This window comes from Anneissia japonica, unplaced genomic scaffold (genome assembly GCF_011630105.1).
Source record: "Anneissia japonica isolate Jap-2015-1 unplaced genomic scaffold, ASM1163010v1 scaffold4695_len98069_cov149, whole genome shotgun sequence".
Lineage (NCBI taxonomy): Eukaryota > Metazoa > Echinodermata > Crinoidea > Comatulida > Comatulidae > Anneissia > Anneissia japonica.
The window spans coordinates 39199-49979 of NW_022726865.1; the positions used below are offsets into that span (position 1 = coordinate 39199).

At 31.6% G+C, this 10781-nt stretch overlaps 1 protein-coding gene across 2 annotated transcripts in view; it reads left to right on the forward strand.

The window, feature by feature from the left end:
- The first annotated feature begins 8207 nt into the window (after positions 1 to 8207).
- Positions 8208 to 10781, forward strand: part of LOC117113365 — a 16196-nt gene continuing 13622 nt past the window's right edge. For both annotated transcript variants that reach the window (XM_033256673.1, XM_033256674.1), the window contains exon 1: positions 8208 to 8320. The gene's annotated coding sequence lies outside the window, so the exon portion shown is untranslated. The remainder of the gene's footprint in view (positions 8321 to 10781) is intronic.

The following is a 10781-nucleotide window of genomic DNA, read 5'->3' on the forward strand; positions in this document are numbered from 1 at the left end:
GTTTATTTTTATTTCTTGAGGATAAACATTCTTTTATAAATCTAAAGATGAAAATACAGAAATATGAGATTATATTAATCCATTAATTTTTTTCAAACTTATTTTACTAAATTTTAAATTATACAGTTTTGTAAATGAATACACTTTCTTTTATTATGATTTATAGAGTAATTAAATTTTATCTTTTTAGATGTCCAAAAGATATTTTTGGCTTTGAACTAAAATATTATTCATAGATTCCTCAAAGTCATATACTGTACAGTATATATTTAAAATCAAATTTCCTTTGTACAAAATATGTTGAATCATATTATGACATTGAGAAACAATAAAAAAAAAAGAAAATCTCAGTTTTATAAAAGTATTTACAGTAGGTATAACAGGTAATATTTCAATTGATAGAAATTAATTAATTAGTTAATTATAATATTTAACCTAAAATTAATTAAAAATGCTTCATATTCAATTAAAACATTAAACTGTTAATTAAAAAGGATTAAATCATTCCTAATCTTCCAATGAGATGGATGCATATCAAATTAATTCTGATTTTTGCTAATTTACACACTTTTATTACTAAAAAAAAAAAAAAAATCTGCAACAAATATTAAATGCATTACCATAGCTCGTCAGGTATAAGCCTACCCCTTCTTTACTTTTAATTCATGTATTGTACCAGTGTGAACTTTTCCCGGACAAAAGATACGAAACAAAAAAAATTAAACATTGGCTTTGAATTGGGGATAGAGTATTGTATTAGAATACATTTTCAGCAGCCATTACAAGAAAGATGAAAATTTGCCCAATTTTTTTGTTTAAAATGGTTGGGAACTACTTTTTAAATGTTGTATTGAAATTAATGCCCACATTGAATAAACTTCCCCTTTAATTAAATTCCCCCTCGAATAAAACCCTCCTCTAGAGCCTCATTGGAATAAACACCTTCCTTGGGCTTTGATTAAAAAAAAATTCTCCCCCCCCCCCCCCTCCAAATGGCATGAACAAATCTAATGCAAGCAACGTCATTTCATTCTCAACACATTCCATATGCTACTCTAGTAGAATTACATTTTTTCTAAACTGGTTGGGATCATCAACTCTTTATGATCACACAATAACACATTTTGATGGTAATTATGTGTTGTAGTTCCACATAGTGAAAGCAAATAGTTTACGTCAAAAAAATTTATTTTTTACTAATATATCCATTTAAGGGTAAAAAATTAAAGAAAATGAATCAAACACAATGAATAATTAATGAAAAATTTTTTGTTTAAATAAAAATAAAGTAATTTTAAGTGACTGACATAATATCTCACAGGGTGACTTTTGGTCACAAAGACCTGCAAATCTTGTGGTTAGGGCACATAGAAAAAATTATTGGATTATCACTCCTTTTTTTTTTTTACAAAAATTGAGGTGGCAGATACATTTAAACAATTGCCCTAGGTCTAGGAATATAATTAAATGGCCTATCCAGAACTATATTCCGGTGAAAAAATATCGGACATTACTCGAGCATCAATGGGAAGGGAACACCCTAATAATTCAGTAGGCATAGGCGTCAAGGCCTTGGTCTTTGCTGGAGCTAGGCAAGCCTTTGCCTAAACTTTCTTGATGTTGTAGATTACTTTTTGCCCAACAACAACCAATCCGACCAATCACACCCATCGCAAGGAAGACCGCCCACTTGTAATGCATGATGTAACAAGTTATTTTTAGCAGTGAGAGTCTCTGTGGAACATGTGAGCTGTGAATCAATGACCCGATCAGCCCACGGGTCTGCAGTTAGCGAGCTGTTTATTTTGAACGAAAATAAACAACAAGTTTAAAGAATGGGCTTTGCTTTAAACTTTACGGCGACCAATGTCTGACCTAAAATCAATTGAAAGAGTTTGAAGTTTACCGAATTCGGAGCCAATTCCTTTATATTTTGTGAGTAGTTGTTTAAAAAAAAAATTTTTATACGGTGTGCCATACGCAGCAAAAGTCTGTTAAAATCAAAATGTAATTGCAGCATTCAATGTCTAATTTATCAAAACATAGGTCTAATTTCTCAAAATGTAGATCTAGTTTCCCAAAACGAAATTCAAAACGTAGTTCAAATTTTCCAAAATGTAGTTCTAATTTCTTTAAAATGTAATTCAAATTTCAAAACTTAGTTCTGACTTGATCAAACACTCTCTCCAAATTCTGTTCCAAATGTAAATCAAAAACCACCCGAGCATGGTTTGATTTTTATGTAGTAAAAATAAATGATGGAGAAAAAAAAAAAAGAAAATAAAATATTCCCACATTAATATTTCCTAAATTGTTGAAGCAGGCGGGGGTGATAATCTAATAATTTTGTCTATTTGCCCTTATTAACCTTCAGTCTAGTAGGGCCCCAACATTGTGGACATTCCGGGCCAATATGTAAAGAATGAGGAAGACCCATAGTTGCAGGGTCACTTGTGCTTGGTGCTGAGAGTCAACTGTTCTATTACTTTTCAAGGGGTGTTCTCTTGAGAGAGAGATAGAGAATAGGCAATTAGTCATTTTATGTAGTAAGTATTCACAAAGAAATACACTGAAAATATTTTGAAACACCGACTTATAAAGAAGAAAGTTTTTTTTTTTTCTGCAATGGAAATAAGATAAAATCAAGAGGAAATCTAGAAAATACTTCGGACATGTTTTCTAAATCTTCAAGGGCCAAATGATAATATCAAACTTAATATACGTAAACATCAAGATTGAAAAAAAATGCACAACCAATACCTTATGGGCATAATACATAGTACAAACTGTTATTCTCTCGTATTAAAATCAATTAAATATAATGAAAAAATAGCGAAAGATTTAATGTTTGTTAAATGATAATCGCAGGATAGTCAGGGTGTGGGACACTTTGCTCATGCATTCAACTTCATTCCTACGGATTTTCCGGACTTAAAATGCATTCTTATCAGAAACAACGGACGTTTATGACAATGTGAATGTAATAATAGGAATTGAAAGTACTGTACCCAAGCCTACAAACATTTTCATATATTAAACTACACAAAATTGTTTTAGTGTTTAGCACAAACCTAAATATCATTCTGTAAGGTGAAAATGTTTTAAAAAAACATTAATTGAAGTTAATTAATTTTTAATTGATTTTAATTTCAGCAACACACTTATTCAACTGGGATAAAGTATTGAATTTTATGCTGGAAAACAACTGATACTTGAAAAGTTAACTTTCATTATAATGAAATTTATCATGAGTTGTTTAATAAATCATCAGAAAAATAATGGATCTCTTCATGGGATATGAACCTAGATTCCTGGTAGCCAAACAAGAGCACCAACTATTAAACCACAACTTCCCTACTTTACATGATTTAATTGCCAACATATTAAGGTAAAATGTACATCAAGGTCTTCTACTTACAGAAAATTAACAATCAGAGGTCAGACACATACCTTGGTATAATAAGTATTCCTACAACTGTAACAAAGCGATGAAAGAAACGTGAATGAGATCAGACCTCAAAGAGAAGTTTTTACAGGAACTGATCCTTACTTGGCCCACACTGAATTCAATATGACAGGAACTGTTCAGCGCTTGGCCCCTGCCTGACAGATAAGAGAAGACCCTGTAGAGAAGGCTTGCAAATGTTTGACAGCTTGCCTTGATGACACAGGACCGAGATTGCAATCCTACAGTAAACTTAGTCATTTCCTTAGCAACCACCCTACGCTATTCCATACGTTTTGAACTCATTTACATATCCAGGTGAGGTGTAATCATAAGGTGTAAATTATAAATAATCAAATTGCTGTTGCTTTTTATTTTTATTACATTTTTAAAAATTTGTCTAATCATTTTAATAATAATAATAGGCCTACAGTTCCATTCAATTGTTTCATACTGTAGAGGAAAATGAATTTGATTTTATTTTAATCCATAATCAAATACTGGATAATTTTTTTTATTATTTTTCGTTGAGAAGAACATACAGTACATCACATCCACTAAAAGAAATGTCATAGAGAATGTCATAACTTAAGTTTGTGAGAATAACAGCCTGTCACTGTAATAATAACAATGATAATTGGAATATTATGAAACTGTTGTTAAAATGGAATTGAAAATATTTTAGATAATATTCATATGCAAGGATTTGATTACTGACTTTAGTTCTCCATACTTTGACGTTGTTTGTAATTCTTTCTGCTTTCTGTAAATTAATGTGTTGAATGGTGCTAACCGAAGCAAATTTGATTGTGACAAAGTTATTGACTATTTAGTATTGTTTTGACACGTTTTTCAAATTTTTAGATTTTTATGAAATAAAAATGTAGAATTAAAGTTTGTCCAAATGATTTTAGAAAAATATGTTAATTGATGACTCATGTATTATGATTTTCAGAAAAAAAAAACCCATATGCATATTCAAGAGGTCCAGTCCACTCCCACCCTCCATCATACAATTGTGAAAATAAAAAATAATACAATATTTAAAATGGGGAAAAAAGTAAATTATATTTAAATTTTAAGTCTAAAGTGCTATTTCTGGCCATTGAGAAATTCAAGAGATGCAAAATGTTGTACCAACCAGGGCAGGGCTAAGGTAGTCGAACCCTTTATCTGCAGAACTGCATTTATGAGCCCCTCAAATTCGATTTCCTTGATCTACCACTGATAACCTACCATTGTTTTCCATCACACTAGTATGATGACAATATACCTAAATGATACTTTGAGATTGTTATCATATGAATGATAGAATTTCTCTCATTCAAATGATAAGAATCTCAATCATGTCTATTTCCTCAACACTACTAATTTGATTACAATTTCACGACAAATATTGTAAATTTTTAGAGGTGAAAATATTCCAAGTTGAGGGGGCACTTCATCACAGCAGGTGAACAGGCTTTCTCTTCAGCAGCATCCTCTTTCTCTTCAACAACATCCCCTACCTTCTGTAAAAATGTTCCTATCAACTTTTAAATTATTGATAACACCACAAAAAATACAAAAAAAACAAAAAACTAAATTAAACAAATAAAAAAAAAAAAAAAAAAAAAACTTCAATATTCAAAGGGCCCAGCTGCTTCCCCAACTCCTTAAAATCCCCCACTCACTCTTTAAACTTTTCAGAATTTACAAAAATATGGAGAAAAAAAAATTTAAGTCTGAAGCCAAATTTACACTAGACACGATTACGACACGACGACGACATATCATCACATAGTTTGTGTTCTTCAAAACTGCACACATTTGTATCGTGTCGTAATTGTGGCTAGTTGCTGTGCCATTACCGGCCATATTTATAGGTGCCATGTATTCATAATGTTCTTGCCTTATTATATTAGCCCCAACCACAGTGGGCATCTCTATCGTGTCGTAATCATGTCTAGTGTAAATGTGGCTTCAGACTGCTGTGCCATTTCTGGCCATATAATTATAGGTGCCCCATGAATTCATAATGTTCTTGCCTTATTAGCCCCAACCACAGTGGGGCTGTAGTGGTCTAAACCCTCCATGTCAAAGGCTCTCCCCTGCCTGGCCTCTATTTCAAATTCCTGAATCTACCATTGCCTATGCTAGGCCTGGCTTAAACTAGGCCAGCCAGGTGGCTAGGCCGCCGCCTAGGCCAACATCCAACAAGGCCAGACTTAATTATGCATAGGCCTAATTTTGCAAGGGAGTTATCATCAGACTTTCTTTATTTATTATTAGGCCTAGGCCCTATATATTTAATTTTTAACTTTTAAGAAAATTATGAGGCTAGGAACTAACCCCTAAAAATTACTTCATAATACAGTATGTAATACTGGATAGAGATGCTTGTTGATACCGCCAGAATAGCTGGGCTTGGGCTTGGTTGTGAAGCCTTTTCGAGGTAGGTGATGGTAGTGGTGGTCGTGTCCGCAAGGCTAACAAGTCTTTCTTACATAAATACAGAATTAGCTGGCCTAGCTAATCACCCACCTAGGCCTAGCAAACAAATTGATTTGTAAAATATATAATTATTATATTTTATCCAAAACAAAATAAGTGTAATCACCGATTTACCATACTTGGATATCAATTCATAATTACATAATAACACTAATATTACCTGGATAGAAAAGAAATTTTAAAAATGAAATGATGATAACCATCTTCTGTCTTATGTTTGTTGTTTCACGTTTCGCTGCATCAATATCCAGAGCATGCAGATCTAGGACAACCCGATTGTGTTTTGTTTTTTGTTCGGAATGTATTTCTAGCAAGCAGCAATCTACCGCACGGTGATAGTATTTCTGCGCATGCGTTAGTTTTTGACATGTACGATTTCCCCATAAAATGATCAGAATATTTTATGTTGCGTTCAATCAATCATCGAATTTATATAGTGCCAAAATCCATCAAAATATCCAAAGGCGAACAGCAAACTAGCCTTGTCTTGAAAATATTAACAGATTGCCAATATCGCAGACAAGTCTTGAGGAACAGAATCCACAGACGAGACAACAAACTCAGCAACGTGACTACAAAAGAAACACACATCAAGCTATTAACAAATAAATAGATCAAAACAAAAATACAAGAAGCTAAACAAAATTTAAAAATTCAATACAGTACGTAAAATATTTTTACTGGTATTAACAGTTCTCTATTATTATTATCATCACCATCATCATTAACATAATCATTATTGTTATTATTACTATTGTCATTATTGTTATAGGCCTATTATTATTACTGTATTATTATTTTTGTTATTATTATTATTATTATTAATATTCGATTATTATTAATATTATTACTCTGATTATTATTGTTATCATTATCACTGCATTCTTGGCCATTATAATTATTATCGTCATCATCAATTTTATTACAAGTACTAATATTACTAATTAGCATTACATATATTGTTATTAGTATCATTATTATTGTTACTACTACTATTATTATTACTGTCATTATTATTTTACTACTATTTTTGCAAGTTAATATTATCTATTACTGTTATTTTAGGCCTGTTTAGTTAATCTGATGTACATTTTTTTTTAAATATTACTATTATAAATAATAAAAAAGTTAGGGATTATGAATATCAGATCAAAGAAATCAAAAACAATAAATAAATATAAAATAAAAGAAACAACAAAACAATAATAGTATTAATAACTTTAAAAGAGATAAATATATAATACATAATAAAGGTTGTTTAGCATTTAATTAGTGGGTGGTATTTCATTTAATATAATTGTTCTGTATTTCCATATCATGCAGTTCATCCAATTCTGTCGTAAGGACATTTTAAATTAATAAAGGTCATAAAGTAAAATTCAACAGTTCCCTTCGAAATCATCCCGTAATTATTTGTATCCATAATACAATAAAAAGTTAGGGATTATGAATATCAGATCAAAGAAATCAAAAACAATAAAAAAAATATAAAATAAAAGAAACAAAACAATAATAGTATTAATAACTTTAAAAGAGATAAATATATAATACATAATAAAGGTTGTTTAGCATTTAATTAGTGGTTGGTATTTCATTTAATATAATTGTTCTGTATTTCCATATCATGCAGTTCATCCAATTCTGTCGTAAGGACATTTTGAATTAATAAAAGTCATAGAGTAAAGTTCAACAGTTCCCTTCGAAATCATCCCGTAATTGTTTGTATCCATAATACAATAAAAAGTTAGGGATTATGAATATCAGATCAAAGAAATCAAAAACAATAAAAAAAATATAAAATAAAAGAAACAAAACAATAATAGAATTAATGACTTTAAAAGAGATAAATATATAATACGTAATAAAGGTTGTTTAGCATTTAATTAGTGGGTGGCATTTCATTTTATAATTGTTCTGTATTTCCATATCATGCAGTTCCTCCAATTCTGTCGTAAGGACATTTTGAATTAATAAAGGTCATAAAGTAAAATTCAACAGTTGCCTTCGAAATCCTCCCGTAATTGTTTGTATCCATAATACAATAACTCTTAGTTAAGTTCGTAAAAATATTTATCTTTTATACTGTATTATCATGTACATTGAAATACAAAATGACCAGTGCTTTCGATGCTATTGTTATTACATAATTTGCAGTAACTGAATGCTTTAATACGTTCATGCACATTTTTAATCCACCTTTCAAAATTCAATACTTGTTTACCGCCCTCTATCGATTCCCGGAAGTTTATGCAATTTTTAGTTTACGCCATGATATTTAGCTTGTTGCTAATGATATAGTAAGGAATGATGTCCTTCCTTGTTTTTTCGTCGGTTGTGTTTCTGCAGTATACTATTTACAGTTAAACTGATATTCGTCTACTAGTAAGTATGCATTTGTTAACTGAATAATACTGTGATAGGTCTGCAGGCTAGAACATAGGCCAACTAAAAATAAAATCTATCTAGGCCTAGGCCTAGCTAGGGATCGGGAAAGAAAGGATAGTTTTACGGTCCTACTAAATACCACACGGAACACACGGGACCACTCGAGACCACACGGGTGCAAAAAATGGTTAAAATATTACCACACGAGAGTATAAAACTGCTATATAATCAATAAAAACCAACTTTTATAATGGCAATTATCCAAAATATGGTAAAAATTAATTTTTTTTAAACAGGTTTTTCCGCCGCGCTTCGGAAGGTAATGCGTTGACATTGAGGTTCTTTAACGCATTCACGTCTCCAGAAAAAAATTTGCCATTTTAGGCCTCTGTGGGTTTTATTCATAGAGCTATTAAACAACTAGAGTGCTGACAAGATGGCGCAGCAATGCAGAGTTATGTATGTGTACCATCCAAGATGGCAGTCGTAGTAAAGTGCCACCTTCAGGCTTAGTATACAAATTATTACATATTAATAAGCCCTCTGACTGATTATTATTTTATTAATGATAATGAGTAATGGTAATAACAAATTATTAAACTATTGTAGCTAAAACTAGGCCAAGTGGAGCATCTTATTCAAAAATAAAGTACCAAGGAATGAAAATTAAAATCGTGTACATTACACCCAAACACCGCAACGCTCGAGTTTCAAACATACGGGTAACTAGCTGTACTGAACTTTCTGAACTTTCTGAGTAAATTGAGGGCGCAATTGAAAACGATGGTGCTTAGCGAAATTTGATTGGCTAAATCTATGGCAGCCATCTTGGATGGTACACACACACAGTTCTGCGTATTTCGAACATCGAATACATTGCGGTTAGCGCTCTAGTATTCTTATTATATCTCTATGGTTTTATTCCATCTAATGAGTATCTTCCGAATTCATCCTCACAGAGCACAATAACAATTAATTGAAAGATATGTAATGGATATAAATGGTAGATAAATAAGAGCACAGCACATTATTTAAAAAAAATAATAACAAAGGTTAAAATTAGTAACATAAATACGTTTATTACTAAACGAATATCTCGGTCGTTCCTACAATAAACCTTCTTTAAACAATTTCTTAGCATAAACAATAAGGGCGTAGGCCTAAACTTCATAAAATAACAAATGGTTTATATAGCTGTACAGAGCTGATGCATGCTAATTAGCAGAGGTTACTTATACAATATACTGTACATGAATTGGCCAACAGTTCCAGTTTGGAAGGCAAATGGGAAAAACCCATAAAACAGCAAACGGCCATATAATGCAAAACAATTTAAAATTAAAATTAAAACGAAACAGTAGAGAAAATCCGATCAGAATGACAAAATAAACTAAGCATCCACTGGAAGGAATCCCAATATCTGCAGACGGACTAAGCTAATTCTTTACTGTGACAAGTTGAGTTCTGTATTTACTGTATTCACTTCTAATATATTTTATCAAATGCAATCTTCTTTATTCCATTGATGTAGGCCCTTCACTGAAAAAGAAAAAAAAACACATATACGAGCTTGACAGAAAATAAAAATAAACGATCAATCTAACAATACATAAAAATTCAAATTCTCATTTTCGTTTTATGTAGAATAGGTTTATTACCGTTCACGTAGCAGTATATAACGGCCTATCTTGATTGATGCTATGAAACACAGACATGAAGGTCATGGTTGAATACGTTTCTGCTGACACGTCAATGCGTTACAGACCCACAATGTCAACGCATTACATACCGACATACGACGGGAAAAACCAATAAAACAAAATCAAGATACATCGATTTTTAACAGAATTCGGATAATTACCGTTCTAAAAGTTGGTTTCTATTGATTATTAAGTAGTTTTCTACTCTGGTGGGGTAATATTTTTATCATTTTTGCACCTGTGTGTTCCCGAGTGGTCCCGTGTGTTCCGTGTGGTATTTAGTAGGACCCTAGTTTTAAGCCTCTCTAGTCTTGCTTTTAAAGCCGCTTTGAAGCAGTTCACCCACCAGAGGGAGCCAGTTTAACATCCTCGAAGAGAGAATTTCAAATGAAAACAAATCTTATCTACATCGAAGGGACTTTACGAGTTCATTCTTAAACAATTTACTAGCTTGGCCTGGCCCTAGGAATAGGCCTTTTTTCACGAATCGGTAGACATATTGAAGTGATGACAAACATTGCGAATCAGCGGTGCGTAACCAACAGAAATAAGATAAGCTTTTGGGCTGATTTTCTGACATCATGTTATTTAAAAAATCATAAATCCATAACGGGGCGTCGTATCCAAAAAATTTTTCCAGCAAAATGTTCTTAAAAGACAAGTCTATACCACTATATGATTGTAAAAAATTGAAAAATGTTTTTGACCTCTGAAATCAAGATGGAAAAAGAAAAGCCTATCTTAGTAGTGTATTAAAA